Raw genomic sequence first — 17,364 nt, 5'->3', positions numbered from 1 at the left:
ACAAGCGGTTCAGGTATGATCTCTGAAAAGCCATCTCACAGGCAGAGAGACAATTCAGAGTAATCTTGAATCACTGAATGATGCTTGACAGCTGTGGCAGGGCTTCAGTCACCTCTTACAAAGTGAAATCAGGTGATATAGGTAAAAATGGGGCTTTGTTTCCAGATGAGCTCAGAGTCCTGATGAAGGTCTCAGCCTGAAATGTTGAATGTTTACTCTTTTCCATAAATGTTTTCTGGCCTGCTGAGATCATCCGGCATTTTGTGTGTGGAGCTTGATGCCTTCAGTGCTCAATTTGACCATCAAAACATGGAGGAACCATCACAAACTCCCATAGCCCCCGATGATCCTGTGATTTCAGAGGGTGAACCCATGGAAAGCATCCAGTCTGGATGGGGAACCTGGCACAGCACTAAAGACCTGAGCTGGAGTGTTCACTGAGATCTTTAACCTCTCACGTCAGCAGACTGAGATACCATATGTTTCAATTATGCCAATGACCAGGAAGTGCCTTGGATCCACACCAGTTAGCCAACCAGTACAACAGATCCACAGCAAATGCCATCTCATTGGCTCTTCACGCAATCCTGTAACGTCTGAATAGCAAGAATGCATAAATCAGGATGCACTTCAGTGACTACAGCTCAGTATTCAATATATCATTCCTCAAAACTTGGGACCTTGGTCTCAATACCTCCCTGTGAAATTGGATCCTTGATTTTTCTGACTTGCAGACTTCAGTCTGCTTCAAAGTGGCAACAACATTTCCTCTACAATCTCTATCAGCAAAGGCGCACCACAAGGCTGTGTGGCTGAGCACAACTCCAATGCCATATACAAGTTTGCTGACGACCGCACTGCTGTAGGCTGATTCACAACTGGTGACGAATCGGCATATAGGAGGAAGTTTGAAAATCTGCCAGAGTGGTATCACAGCCATGACTTCTTACTCAATGTCAGCAAGACCAAGGAGCTGATTATTGACTTCAGGATGAGGAAAGTCCATGAGCCAGTCCTCATTAGGGGGATCAGAGGTGGAGAGGGTCAGTAATTTTAAATTTCTCAGTGTTATCATTTCAGAGGATCTGTCCTGGGCCCAGCACACAAGTGCAATTATGAAGAAAGTATGACAGCCCTTTTATTTCCTTAGGAACTTACAAAGGTTAGGCCTGCCATCTATAACCTTGACTAACTTTGTAGGTAACGTAATTGGTGGAAATGTACATAATTCACAACCTCCAACATTGAATTGGAGTTCGCTTTAAGAGGTTTGTCTGACATTGTACATAAAGGACTTTTAATGCACTTTGTGTTCAGGTTTTGGAATTCAATAATGTGTTGTTACAGTTTTCTTAAACTTAAAATGCCTCACTTTGTTTTATTTATGAAAGCCTAGACTTCTATAGATGTGTTGTAGAAAGTACATCGACTGGCTGCAGCACAGCTTAATATGGACATGCCAATGCGTTTGAACAGAAAATCCTGCAAATAAATGCTGGATACAGCCCAGTCCATCAATCACCTCAGCAGTTTATGTCAGTTTTTTTTAATCAAATATGGATAACATAATAGCTGAATTGTTGTGAAAGTTTTCACTATAGACCATTGCAAGTTCAAGAGTTCTGGGCAGAAGTCTGCTCTTATCTGTCATTGGCCAAACTGAAAAGGATGGCAGTCCTGTATACAAATAGCAAAGTTATGATATGAATATATCAGATGAAAAATACCATTCTGTAGTGCAGTATTTTTGTGCACAACTTGATTGAATTTGTCTTTTGTGCAGTGCAGGGTATTGCCTGCCTTACACGCCACCCAAAATCTAGCTGGTTTACTGACTTATGACAGAGAAATTTGTAGTCCCAGCAGCTGTCAGAGCAATCTTATCAGCTGTATTTCCATAGTCATTTCCTTGTGTTATAGTGTGGTTTATGGTAGGTAATAATGTGCATCTGTCACGTGTGCTTGCAGAGTAATGACCTCAGCATACATATAACATTGGCACTCATGTTCATTGGCTTGAATCTGAAGTGTGTACACATGTTTTGAAGCACCTGGAGTCTACTTATGATTATTCTATATAGTACTTGCCATATCTGCAAGTCTAGTTTATGGATCATCTCTATTGTACAGCAGCTGTCACCTCCAAGCACATGAATATCTTGTCTCCACAGCGTTCACAATGCATGCAGGTTATGCCAATTCTCATGCAACACAGGTTTTGAGCTTTCCCATTGTGACTGACACAGTCTGAGCCAGTTGCAAATATAAACAGCTTTTAATGGCACCTATGCAGACACGCTGTTCTCAGCATGCTAGGATCAGCGCCTGTTGGTCTGTTCTATGTGCAATACACATCAACTCATGACAGGATGAAAATGCGAGCAGAAATTTCGAATTCTGCACAGTTCATTGTTCTACTGCATGAGCAAAATTTGTGAATTTGTGTGCTGCTTTCATAACTGCCAAGTGCACAAGCATGTAAATCACTCTGGTTTCCTCCGCTGCAGAAGTCTAGGGAAGACAATCTCCTGCCCGGCCAAATGTGCGAGATTAAGGTGGGAGCTTACCCCCCACCCTCCCCTGCAAACCCCCATTTGTGTGGACACTGTGTCATTTGCTACCCTGTTACAAATTAATGCCATGAAATAGTAGACAGTACACTGCATGCAACTAAAGGAATTATATTTAGGAATCTTAACTGAAGGGTTAGTAAAGATTAACAAAAAGAAAAGGACCCATTCTAATTAAACAATCAAATGTGCACAAGCTGCAACTCATCTTGAACTTGTCTGTCACTCACGCGCTGGGCCCTCGGTCAACGTGAAAGCTCACACCAACTTCCGAGCGTCACTCACAATCCATCTCAAACATCCGGGTCTCCTACTGATCGTACGCTACGACCGGTTGTCCCCAGCGTCTTCTCTCTTCATCTCCTCTTGAACAAAAGCCCAAGACGAAGCTTAGAAAAACCAAGAAAAACCTCCCTCGAACTGGATGGCACACGTTCCACATCATCCCTTATCTTCAACAGTAACCCAAACAGGCTGAAAGCAGAACAGACTGCTCTTACAGAGCTGCTGAATGAAATGCCTACAGCATAGCAGTTACGATGTGAACCAGGGCACTACACATGTTTCTATGGAATGGCTGCTCTGCAGAGTAATTGAAGCTCCAATGATCCATTTGCATTTCCATCCTTACACCCATTTCAAATCATCAACCCACGTGAATCCAATGAAGAAGGAGGAGGGACTTGAGGTTCCCATGGACCATCCCAGATCCTGGTACCTCAGAACGGGGTGGTTTAAGACTCAGAATTCACATGGAGAGAATTAGTACTGGAGCACTGTTTCCAGGCCTGGAGGCAAGGCTGACTAGAATATTAACTCCCCAAAGTACGAGGTCACACATCAGTTCTGCCCCTGAAGACTCAAATGATGAGGACAATGGGACTGCTTCCAAGAAAATGCATTGAAGATGCAACTGAAGTTATTCCATAAATAGCATATTCTTTGAGGCTGTGTTCTGCAGCAGCTTGTGAGAATTGGATCAAGAATCAGTTATTCTCTCCCAGTACTTATGATCCCATAAGTGCCCTCAAAGTTGCCCACTCATTTAGCCTGTGCTGCTGCTGTTTATACCTTGGCAGCATAAGACGCAGGCTGGGCCCCCTGAGCCCAGATTTAGTTGTGGTTGCCATTAACACCCATTTACTGCCTCCTCTGTGAAGGAGCAATCTTTCACCAGCTGTGCAGAAATAATAAATTCGTTGGCTGGGTAAAGGCTCTTGAAAAACAGAAACTGAAAAGAGGTACATGGATGAGTAACACTATAATCTTTCACTGAGTTTAGCTTTGATCTGATTTGTGAACTGATTTAACAGGAGGATATTGGTGAAGATTAAATCATTTTCTGCTGCTTTCATGGAAATGACCAGCAAGGGAAGAGGGTAAATATGCATTCATATTGCCCTTACTCAGAAGTGTTGTTAGACCCTGGCCACAAGGAAGACATTCTTCCACTGAACAAGCTTTCTTTTGAATTGTTCAGCACAAGGAATCAGTATTAGAATCAGGTTTATTCATCACGTATACATCGAGACACTTGGTGAAATGTGTTGTTTGTGTTAACGACCAACACACCTAAAGATGTGCCGGGGAAAGCCTGCACCATGCACTCCGGCGCCAACGTAGCATGCCTAGAATGCCCGCAGAATGACACAGAACACAAAAAACATGGAACGCAACAAGAAATAAAACAACAACAACAAAACTAGCCCCTTTTCTCTCTCCTACCCTCCCGCCCTGCACCCACCCAGACACACAGAGACACAGGATGCTAGAATCAGCAGCAACGAACAACTTGCCACAGCAATAGATCAAACAGTGGGGTTTAAACCTGACTCATTGCCAGTTCCATTCCTCTAGTGAAGCTACTCAGCCTGTTATTTTCCACCAAGATTTAACAGCACGCCTGTGAGGAATGCTAATTACAGCTGCTACACATCTTCATCAGCTGACCTTGAAGGAAGCCACTTCAAACTCAGAACGCTGCAGGCCTTGGAGTCCATTTTACCTGGTGATCACAGGTACGAGCCAAAGAGCAGCAGCAGGCTGGAGATTGTAATTGTGCTGGGAAGCTACCTTTCACAGATATTGCCATTTAATAGCACATTTCCATTCAGAGCAATAGTAATGAAATGGCAGGTTTCCTCACGGAATGTTAAGTGTGTTTGCCATCTTCCAGCTGAAGGAGGTGAGTCACTGGTCATTGTGGTGCGAACAGCTCTCAGTCAGGTGGGAATCCTTTTGATCTGCCCTGCAGTGTAGTGACGAGTATGTTTTAATTTCGGAATTTGCCAAGACTTCTGGAGTGTCCCCATCAGAGCCTGAATGATGTAGGTAGAGAATGAGATGATTAGAAGCTCATGCCTTCACCAATGCATTGATAATTATGCACATATCATTGATTCAGTGCCTGGCTGATGATGATAACTACTGTTAAAATATTGCATGGAGGATAACGGATTTTATATCTGCTGCTGCACACAAATGCACTGACAACAAGACATAGGAGCAGAATTAGGCCATTCGGCAAATTGAGTCTACTCTGCAATTTCATGGCTGATCCGTTTCCTTCTCAACCCTCTTCTCCTGCCCTTTCCCCATTAATCAAGAAAAAAAGAGAAAAAATGGATGTACAGTGCCTGTAAAAGATATTAACCCTCCCCTGGAAGTTTTCACGTTTTATTGCTGTACAACATTAAATCACAGTATATTTAATTTGGCTTTTTTGACACTGATCAACAGAAAAAGACTCTTTCATGTCAAAGTGAAAACAGATCTCTACAAAGTGATCTAAATTAATAACAAAATAATTAATTGCACAAGTATAATAAGTATACACCTTTAATATGAATCACCAAATCATCCCTGGTGCAATCAATTTGTTTTTGAAGTCACATAATTAGTTAAATGCAGATCTGTTTTTGGAGACAAAAGAATACTCCAAGCAGTTCTGCAAAAAGGTTATTGAAAAGCACAGATCAGGAGATGGATGCAAGAAAATTTCCAAGTCACTGAATATCCCTTGGAGTGCAGGTAAGTCAATCATCAAGAAATGGAAAGAATATGGCACAGCTGTAAATCTATCTAGAGCAGGCCATCCTCAAAAACTGAGTGACCATGCAAGAAGGGGATTAGTGAGGGAGGCCACCAAGAGACCTATAACAACTCTGAAGGAGCTACAAGTTTCAGAGGCTGAGATCGGACTGACTGCACATACAACAACTGTTGCCTGGTGCTTCACCATTTGCAGCTTCATGGAAAAGTGGCAAATAGAATGCCACTGTTGAAAAGAAAATCAAATGAAATGTCAACTAGAGTTTGTCAGAAGGCATGTGGGAGACTGAAGTCAGCATGAAGAAGGTTCAGTGGATTGATGAAACCAAAATTGAACTTTTTTGCTATCAGACTAAGTGCTATGTTTAACGTAAGCCAAACACCGTATATCATCAAAAACACATCATCCCTACCGTGAAACATGGTGGTGGCTGTATCATGCTGTGGGATACTTCACTGCAGCAGGCCCCGGAAGGCTTGTGAAGGTAGAGGGTAAAATAAATGCAGTAAAATATAGAGAAATCCTGGAGGAAAACCTGATGCAGTCTGAAGAGAACTGCGACTTGGGAGAAGACTTGTTTTCCAGCAAGACAATGACCACAAACAAAAAACCAAAGTGACACAGGAATGGTTTAAAAACAACAAAGTTAATGTCCTGGAGTGGCCAAGTCAGAGTCCAGACCTCAACCTAACTGATAATTTCTGGCTGGACTTGAAAAGTGCTGTTCACTCACAATTCCCATGCAATCTGACAGAGCTTCTTCAGTAGTTTTGTAAAGAAGAATAAGGAAAAAATTGCAATGCCCAAATGTGTAATGCTGATAGAGACCTATCCACATAAACTCAAGGTTGTAATTGCTGCCAAAGGTGCATCTGGTAAATACTGAAGGGGGTGAATTCTTATGCTATCAATTATTTTGTGTTTTATATTTGTAATTAATTTAGATCACTTTGTAGAGACTTGTTTTCACTTTGACATGAAAGAGTCTTTTTCTGTTTATCATCATCAAAAAAGCCAAATTAAATCCACTTAGATTCAATGTTGTAAAACAATAAAACATGAAAACTTCCAAGGGTGGGTGAATATTTTTTATAACTTCCACTTGCCTTTATTGCTCATTGACTTGGGTACATGTGCTGCCTTGAACACCTGGCACAGAAAATTCAATAGGGAAATGATGTGATGTTATCATAATGAGTAAATGTATAAAAATAATAGAAACCATGCAATAGAGCCTGGAGCCTAACATCTTTCTGAATTAAATGTATTATTTTCTACAATAAAATATATTAAACGTTTGAGAGTCAGGTATATGAGAGAACTAGATATTGGTTTGAATCCAGCTGAAGCTCAATAGCTCCATTTAATATCAGAATGTATATAATATACAACCTGAAATTCTTACTCTCTGCCGACATCCTCAAAACAGAAGGAAAAAAGAATGAATGAGAGAAAAAGGATGTAAGAAATGCAAAGCCCCCTGCCCTCCACACATAAGCAGCAACAAGCATCATCATCCTTCCTCCCACTTACTCTAGCATAAAGCATCAGCATTCCTACCACCCACCATGCCAGTAACATGTATGTCCATGGTTCCAAATGACTACCACAAACATTTAGGTATTAGTAAATGTCTATTACTAGTCTATTATTAGTCTAGTCTAACAGCCAGCAAAACTGGTGATCGAATGTTACCATCAGTCAAAGCTTTAGTGTTATTTGGGAAGAGGTTCTCCACACCAAATGGGGATAGTGCATCTGCTGAGACCATGCGACTGAAATACAGACCGCTGCCAGCCCTCTGCATCTTAGCCTGGTAACTATAGACATGAGGAGACCCTGAAAGACAAGCATGGGCTAAGAGAATTCAGCCAAGTATATTGGAACCTGTATTCTGTTCTCAGCATTGTCGCTGTTTCAGAAATTCTTTCTCAATATGGAATTGGACCTTTATCTTGGAGCCCTCTGAAGTGGTAGGTCTGTTGAAGAAGAGATGATTATGCCACTTATAGTGTTACTATTTCTTCTACATAATAAGGATGTTACTTGGTTTTATTAAGGTAACACTAAAAGGAACATCATGTGCTCACACAAGACATCAGCAGTTCCTTCACCGTCCCCTCATGGATCTGTTGAGTTCCATTGATCTGCTCAATTCACTGAGTTCTTTTTTTTAATATTTAATAAAAAATTTAAGCTTCACGAATTTGCGTGTCATCCTTGCGCAGGGGCCATGCTAATCTTCTCTGTATCGTTCCAATTTTAGTATATGTGCTGCCGAAGCGAGCACAATTCATTGAGTTCTACCAGCCATTTGTTTCGATAGATAGATAGATAGATAGATAGATAGATACTTTATTCATCCCCATGGGGAAATTCAACATTTTTTCCAATGTCCCATACACTTGTTGTAGCAAAAACTCATTACATACAATACTTAACTCAGTAATAATATTATATGCATCTAAATCACTAACTCAAAAAGCATTAATAATAGCTTTAAAAAAAGTTCTTAAGTCCTGGCAGTTGAATTGTAAAGCCTAATGGCATTGGGGAGTATTGACCTCTTCATCCTGTCTGAGGAGCATTGCATCGACAGTAACCTGTCGCTGAAACTGCTTCTCTGTCTCTGGATGGTGCTATGTAGAGGATGTTCAGGGTTTTCCATAATTGACCGTAGCCTACTCAGCGCCCTTCGCTCAGCTACCGATGTTAAACTCTCCAGTACTTTGCCCACGACAGAGCCCGCCTTCCTTATCAGCTTATTAAGACGTGAGGCGTCCTTCTTCTTAATGCTTCCTCCCCAACACGCCACCACAAAGAAGAGGGCGCTCTCAACAACTGACCTATAGAACATCATCAGCATCTCACTGCAGACATTGAATGACGCCAACCTTCTAAGGAAGTACAGTCGACTCTGTGCCTTCCTGCACAAGGCATCTGTGTTGGCAGTCCAGTCTAGCTTCTCGTCCAACTGTACTCCCAGATACTTGTAGGTCTTAACCTGCTCCACACATTCTCCATTAATGATCACTGGCTCCATATGAGGCCTAGATCTCCTAAAGTCCACCACCATCTCCTTGGTCTTGGTGACATTGAGACGCAGGTAGTTTGAGTTGCACCATATCACAAAGTCCTGTATCAGTTTCCTATACTCCTCCTCCTGTTCATTCCTGACACACCCCACTATGGCCGTGTCATCAGCGAACTTCTGCACATGGCAGGACTCCGAGTTATATTGGAAGTCAGATGTGTACAGGGTGAACAGGACCGGAGAGAGTACGGTTCCCTGTGGCGCTCCTGTGCTGCTGACCACTGTGTCAGACCTACAGTCTCCCAACCGCACATACTGAGGTCTATCTGTCAAGTAGTCCACTATCCAATCCACCATGTGAGAGTCTACTCCCATCTCCGTTAGTTTGTGCTTTAAGATCTTGGGCTGGATGGTGTTAAAGGCACTAGAGAAGTCAAGGAATGTAATCCTCACAGCACAACTGACCCCATCTAGGTGAGAGAGTGATTTGTGCAGCAAATACGTGATAGCATCCTCCACTCCCACCTTCTCCTTATACGCAAACTGAAGCGGATCCCGGGCGTGCCTGGTTTGTGGCCTCAGATTCTGTATTATCAGCCGCTCCATGGTCTTCATCACGTTCCAGATTCCAGTAACTGCAGTCTCTTGTGACTTCATTTAAAAGAATATTACTTTATTAGACATAAAAATGATTGATTGTGACATCAGCTTCATTAATGACTCTGGACCCTCCAAATGACTTGTGCTCTTTCATGCCTTGCAATGTTGGAAATTTACTTTAAATGAGCAAGGTTAGTGATTGATGATACAATGCAATAGAGCTTGTCATCAGTAAGTACTTAGCCCTTGAGTAGCATGTTTCTCCTTGTTTCTCTAAAATGGATATCCTTATAATAATTATTGATATTCCTCTCTGAACATGAACACCTGGAGAATCTTGACATGGCAACAACATAGCAAAACTAACAAATGCCATGGTATCCACCTTATTATTTGAAGCCTAGAAATGAGTCTAAGGCTAGCAGAGTAAGGTAGTACCATTGTTAAGAAGAAGAACATCTAAGAGAAAGGTAGATAATAGTCTGTTCTGAAGCTTAACAGAATAGGGAGATATACCGTATGCACCAAGCTAAATTTAATCAACATGGTCCATATCTTTGGACAGTTGTGTGAATGTCTGCAGGCTAGGTGTCTGGGAAATATTTAGGTTAGAAATGTTATCAGAGCAATGAAGAAATCAGCCAGGGAGTTTGGGCAAATTAGAGACAGAGAACTATTTCCATGAGGATAATTGGTGAAACTGAAGGACATACCACTTGTGTCTCTGATAAAAATCAATTAAAAAGATAGTAGAATGAACAGTTACTTCTCAAAAAGTTGACTAGAAGTTTTACTATCTATCCAGGAATGAACAGGTATTGTAAAGGTTTTCAAACACATTAAATCATGAGCTAAATGTATAGATGTATTTTGAGAGTTCATTTGCTCTGTATTTTGTGGTTTGTGTTGGTGCAAACCAGACTCTAAATTTAATCAACAACACACACAAAATGCTGGTGGAACACAGCAGGCCAGGCAGCATCTGTAGTGAGAAGCGCTGTCGATGTTTCGGGCCGAGACCCTTCGTCAGGACTAACCAAAAGGAAAGATAGTAAGAGATTTGAAAGTGGGGGGGGAGGGGGAAATGCAAAATGATAGGAGAAGACCGGAGGGGGTGGGATGAAGCTAAGAGCTGGAAAGGTGATTGGCGAAAGTGATACAGAGCTGGAGAAGGGAAAGGATCATGGGACCGGAGGCCTTGGGAGAAAGAAAGGGGGGGTGGGGGAGCACCAGAGGGAGATGGAGATCAGGCAAACAACTAAATATGTCAGGGATGGGGTAAGAAGGGGAGGAGGGGCATTAACGGAAGTTAGAGAAGTCAATGTTCATGCCATCAGGTTGGAGGCTACTTTTAATCTAAATTTAATCACTGTCTTGTCTCCATTTTCTTTGCTTCTTCATACAGGGATCTCTAAGGGTGGTCAATGTTCCTAATTCAAATGTCCTCTTCTTTGATTCACATTGAGGATGACAAATCCATTGCTCATTTGAGAAGAAAACAAGTGATTTGCCATGCTATGTCATTATATGGATGGAAATAAGGAATCCCACACGTAAAACTTTGTAATCATGTCACATGCTATCATGAATCAGGGTGGATAATTCGGCAAGTCTTGAGAGGAGAAGAGCTCCACAATGAGGTCCAGCTCACTCATGGAAAAGACAAAGCTAAAATGTTAGAAATCATCTTCAACCAGATCGGCCAATTGGATGATTCATCTAATTTTTCCTTTGAGATTTACACCATCACTTCTGTCAGCAAAGAAAGAACTAAGGGAGACCAATGGTTAAATCCTCCAATATCCTTGCAGCACTGCTGAAGGCATCAGCTTCAAACAGGCTGCACATCTAGCCAAGTCATGTCAATCCAACCACAACAATAGAAAACACTTAGTCATTCCAGCAACACTGACCATTATTTAGATGTGTCCTGTCAGAAAAAAAATGGAAAAATATATTCCAGCATTTTTGTGTTCCATCAGGCTGCTGTCAGTCACCGGTAAAATGTTGGAGTCCTCAATAAGCATCATCAAATGAAAATTAACTGTCCCAAAAGTGCTCAGTGAGAGGGATGTCTGAAGAGAAAATGTGCATAAGCAGACTACATTAATTCACAGCATTGCATTAAAAAGCAGAGGTGTTATTTATCAAAAAATGGGAACTGTATGTTTTGTCTGGTTGTAATGGTAATGGTAATTCTTGTTGTGAGTCTTAGCTGATGGATAAGGACGCATATCTCATCCCCTTTGTATTGACATGGATTACAATTCAGTGCTCTAAATCACAGAATTGCTTTTGCTAGCTTTTTATACACAAATGTGCATAAAATAATTTCCATCTCTTCCACTAAAGCAGCTTCATTAACATTTAGAACATATCCCAAAGTGCATTTTCTTCCTCCAGAATAGTTTAGATAGCTCTAGTCCTCTAAAGTTTTGATATCCATTACTTGTGCACCATTAAATTCTTTTATTTTTAAGAAGAAAACAGAAAATGTTGAATGTTAATGCATGCCTTGGAATTTTTCAGCAAGTGAAGACTTTATAAAGAAGCTACCTGCTTTCACACATGCAAGACAACTTGAAGATTGAGAAAGTTTCTCAGGTTAAACGGACCCACAATTTGATCTCTCATTTAACTCTGGATACACAAGGATTATACCACTCAGAGGTGGAGCATATAATACGGACCATTCATTTGAAAGAGTTGTTGCCCATCATTTAAATGGTAAGCTCTTGTACTTTTTCAGGTTGTTTTTCTTCATCACATTGTGTATTTACAGGCTTATAAATTTGTATCACATGGAAACAGTAGTTTCAGTTCACCAGGTTTTCACCTACTATCAAGCACCATTTAAACTAATCATACACTAATCCCACTTTCCCATCAACACCAGCCAGATTCTACCATTTACATGCAAAACATGAGCAAATGCAATGGTCAATTCACCTCCCAACCGAAATGTCTTTGGGATGAGTGCAGAGCAAGTGTGAGCTGACTGAGCTGGGGTTAATTTCCTCTTGGTGTGAGAATTCTGTAATGTAACGGGCTGCTTGGATGACTGATTGACATTCATGCAAAGTTACTTGGCAACAAAGGGCAGCAGTAGATTAATTTTTCTTTGAGAACACCCACACCTGACCACAAATTGTTAGGAAAAATTTCTCCCTGCACAGTTGTTACCTGACCCACTGAGTCCGCCCTACATTTTTTCTGTTTTGTAGTTACTCTGTGTTTAAGTGAATTGGGATATTCACATGAAATATGGCACAATTTAATGTGTGGGCTACTTTCTGATTCTGTTTGCACAGGTTACGCTTAATTGCTTTATTACTGCTTTTGCCACCTGCCTGTAGTTCTAGTCCTAATTATACATTATGTGCATCTAATGAATTTATGTCCAATATTCATAGCTTACAGGATGTATATTAGAGCCACAGAATCTTAGAAAAGTACAGCACAGCAATAGGATCTTCAGCCAATCTAGTCTGTGCCAAACTATTTAAACTGCCTACTCCAGCTCCATCGCTATACCCCTACTATATGTGTACCTATCCAAACTTCTCTAAATATTGATATTTTAAATGTTGAAGTGCTCCATCTGCACCTGCAACTCATGCCACACTCTCACAACCTTTTGAGTGAAGAAATTTCCCCTCATGTTCCCATTAAACTTTTCACATTTCACCCTTAACCCATGAACCCTACCTAACCTCAGTGGAAAAAACCCATTTGTTGTTACCCTGTTCCCCTCATAATTTTTTCTACCTCTATCCAATCTCTTCTTAATCTTCTATGCTCCAAGGATTAAAGTCCAAGCTATTAAATCTTTCCTTATAACTCAGGCCCTCCAGACACGGTAACATTTTTGTAAATTTTCTCTGTACTCTTTCAGCCTCATTTACATCTTTCCTATAGGTAGCTCACCAAAATTGCACGTAATACTCCAAGTTGGTCTTACACAATTTCCATGTAACATCACATCTCCTGTACTCAATACTTTGAGTAATGAAGCCCAATGCTTTCTTTATGACCCCATATACCTGTAATGCCACTTTCAATCAATTATTACCTGCTTTCCCAGATCCTTTGTTCTACCACACTCCTCAGTGCCCTACTAATCACTGTGTAAGGCCTACCCTGGCTGGTCCTACCAAAGTGCAATGCCTCACACTTGTCTGCATTAAGTTTCATCTGCCATCTTTCAGTCCATTTTTCCAGCTGATTCAGCTCCCTCTACAAGCCATGATAGCCTTCCTCACTGTCCACTACACCCTCAATCTTGGTGTCACCTGTAAATTTGCTGATGCGGTTAACCACATTATAATCCAGATCTTTGATATAGATGACAAATAAAAACAGACCCAGCACTGATCCCTGTGGCACACCACTAGGCACAGGCTTCCAGTCAGAGAGACAACCATCTACTACCACCACTCTTTGACTTCTCCCGCAAAGCCAATGTCTAATCCAATTTAATACCTTATCTTGAATACTCTATGACCAAACCTACTTGACCAACCTCCCAAGCAGGACCTTGTCAAATGATTTGCTAAAGTCCGTATTGACAACATTCATTGCCTTGCCTTCAACCATGTTCCTAGTAACTTCTCAAAATATTCTATAAGATAGGTTAGACCACTGATACCATGCTCATCGGTCTATAATTTCTTGATATATTTTTAAAGCCTTTCTTAAACAGCAGAACAACATTGGGTATCCTCCAATCCACTGGTACCTCACCTGTCACTAAGGATGATTTAAATTTCTCTGCTAGGACTCTGGCAATATCTGCATTGCCTCCCACAGGGTCCAAGGTAACACCTTATCAGACTCTGGGGATTTATCCACCCTAGTGTGCCTCAGGACAGCAAACTTCTCCTCCTCTGTAAACTCCATAGGGTCCATAATGCTGATGCCCACTTTGCCTCTCTTCATGATGGCAGCAGTGAGGAGAGAGCAGCGGTCTGGGTGCTGGGGGTCCTTGACGAGGGATCTTGCTTTCCTGTATCAGCACTCAGAGCGCATCCGTTCAATGATGGGGAGGACTCTACCATGATGAACTGGGCAATATAGACTATTTTTTATAGGATTTTCTGTTCAAGGGTATTGGTGATTCCATAACAGGCCGTGGTGCAACCAGCCAGTATACTCTTCACCACACTTCTATAGAAGTTTGTCAAAGTTTTAGATGTCATGCCAAATCTTTGCAAACTTCTAAGGAAGTAGAGGTACTGCTGTGCTTTCTTCATAATTGCGCTTAAGTGTCAGGCCCAAGACAGATCCTCTGAAATATAACACCAAGGAATTTAAAGTTGCTGCCTTCTCCAGCTCTGATCCCCTGATGAGGACAGGCTCATGGACCTCTGGTTTCCTTCTCCTGAGTTCATCTGAATTCTGCTGACATTGAGTGAGAGGTTGTTGGTGCGTTATTGATCGTCCTTAGAATACATGGTATGAAAACAAGATAATCCAGGGGTCTTTCTCCTTCTGAAAAGGAAAATGAGTTTGCCGCAGCAATCTATATAAAATTACCAAATGGACTATAGATCAGGAACTCTTGGCAAAGTTCCTTGTTTCAAATAGCAATAAAGATAAATTGATACTGCTCAAGATGATATCCTTATTACGGAAATGTTAAAAGTAAACAAGTTTATTAAAAATAGATTTCAATTACAATAACGACAGTTGGACATCAACTAAATCCATTCAGCATCTGAAGCTCTCTGCCTATTTCAAATAGTGTAATATTGTGCCTCACTAAAATTGTTATTCTTATAAGCTTTTCTGATATTTCAGTCTTAAAAAGATACAACTTAAATTTTAAAACTCTATTGTAGCAAATAGAAATTTCCTGTTTTAATTTTTTATATCATTTTGTTTCAAAATGCACAATTGCATCATGATCTTTTCCAGCTTTGTCTGTCCAACAAAATAAAGCAATAGTAGAATTAAAAATGAAGTCTACCTGTCCATGTTCTAATTCAGAGAAATGTTTCAATGGCACAGCATCTTCAATTTCAGAAAAGTCATCCATAGGCTCTATTTTCTGCCTTGTTTGTTCCTTCTAGTTTTGTAGAAAATCCTAGTCTTTGTATTAACCCAAATATTAATGTTGAATTTTCCTATCAGATTTGAGCCTTGACTTCTAGATGAATTCTCAGTTTTCTGTGTATTACAACTGCCTACATGACAAGGTTTCAACTGGACGCTTTCACTGTCATCCTGACAATCTATTCCTTCATCTAATTACGTTGCTATCTATAAAGCATTCTGTTTGATAGTGCAGACAATTTAACAAAAGCAACATAGCAATTTATCAAATGGAAAATGGGACTATTTATTGTGAAAATGCTGATAAACATTTACGATAAAGCCAGCTGCATTTGATAGCACTACCAACTGTTTCCCAACTGTGTAGGAGGATGTGATGCTAATCCAGCATGTCCAGATTACCCTAAAAAATATCCTGGGCAGATAAATTCGTTTGTGATGTCTTGGGGCTGCTGGGAATTGAGCAGTTGCCAATTTTAATCTTCTTTGTTGAGTGAAAAATGCGTCTGCACAAATCCAAAAGGCAATGTCTTCTATCTGTGTGTGTCAAGTCCTAATCACATCATCAGGAGCTTACTACAAATTTCACTTTACACCCTAAATAGGAATCCTCTGTGCTTTCCAGCCAGGAAAAGACTCCAAAAGGGTGCAAAGTTAGAAGAAGCACAAACAGGTACATAATAACACACACACACACACAGGATGTTGCAAGAACTCGGCAGGTCAGGCAGTATCTATGGAAAGGAATAAGTAGTCGATGTTTCGGGCCAAGAGTCTTCATCAGGACTAGAAAGAACGGGGAAGAAGCCAGAAGGCCCACTTACTTTCCAGTCCTGGTGGAAGGTCTCAGCCCAAAATGTTGACTTATTGTTCTGACAATCATATCATATCATATCATTAGCTGCAAGAATCATGTCAAGATTATTTTTTGGATAGCATATACATTGTATATGTGCATATCCTGAACCAGTAGGAGGAATGTCAACCATAGGTATAACTATTGATACATATACTATACGTACGTTTAAAAGATAGAATATGGCACCATTGTGAAAGTTCCCTCACCCTGCACTGTAGCATCCAAATTGCTAATTGATAGATCTGAGGTAAAATCGGGCCTGAGAAATGATTATGGTCACTGAGAAAATTTTATTTCTGCTGCACAATTTTTCTTTGTTTCGTAAATGGACAGATGGTTGCATGGTACATTTCACTGTAATAGTAGCAGGAAGGAAGAATGATAGAATTTTCAAATTACCCAAGAATATTGTATAAGAGTTTGCCTTAATGAAGAATGTCAGGTGCTGGAGGAATCAGTATCAGAGTGTAATAATTGTATGTTAGGTGTGATCACTCCAGTATTATCCAGATTTAATAGATCTTCAGGCTTCAATCAGAAACAAGCAAGTAAAAGAGACAGTAAGTGTGGTGCTTGGTAACCCACATGCTACTTTGGCCCCTTCCCTTTGCAAGAAATTTGTTTAGAGACACAGCCTGGATCAGGCCCTTCCGGCCCTTTGAGCTACACGACTGCACAAGTGGTTGGCCTTCCTCTGATGTGGAGATTTAGAACTGATACTCACTACACGTGGTATCATTGTGAAATGCCAGTATTTTTCCAATTGAACATTTAAAAAGTATCTGGATGAACACCTACATTGCCAAAGTAGGCATCTGCTGGAAAATGGGATTAGAAAGGATAGATTCCTCATGATAGGCCTGGTAAGGTAAAGGTCCTGTGTCTGTGTTTTATGACTCAGTGCAAAAAACAAGTTCTACAGTTTTTTTTATTTGTAGCACAGACGTTAAATGACTAAGTCTTAGTCTTTCACTTTCCTGTATTGTTTTGTACTTTGATATCAGAGTCATAGGATCATAGGGTTCAACAGCATAGAACTGGCGCACCTCAGGGGTGTGTGCTTAGCCAACTGCTCTACTCACTGTGTACACATGACTGTGTGGCTAGGCATAGCTCAAGTACCATCTACAAATTTGCTGACAATTCAACCATTGCTGGTAGAATCTCAGGTGGTGATGAGAGGGCGTACTGGAGT

The 17,364-nt window shown here is 40.8% G+C and overlaps 1 non-coding gene across 1 annotated transcript; it reads right to left on the bottom strand.

The window, feature by feature from the left end:
• Positions 1 to 7,805: 7,805 nt before the first annotated feature.
• On the bottom strand, positions 7,806 to 7,912 carry LOC140735040 (U6 spliceosomal RNA). The gene has a single exon (XR_012100661.1). It is a non-coding gene; the product is annotated as a U6 spliceosomal RNA (small nuclear RNA).
• Positions 7,913 to 17,364: the final 9,452 nt, after the last annotated feature.

This window comes from Hemitrygon akajei, chromosome 10 (genome assembly GCF_048418815.1).
Source record: "Hemitrygon akajei chromosome 10, sHemAka1.3, whole genome shotgun sequence".
In the NCBI taxonomy this organism is placed as follows: Eukaryota; Metazoa; Chordata; class Chondrichthyes; order Myliobatiformes; family Dasyatidae; genus Hemitrygon; species Hemitrygon akajei.
This window is presented reverse-complemented; position numbering and strand designations above follow the sequence as displayed.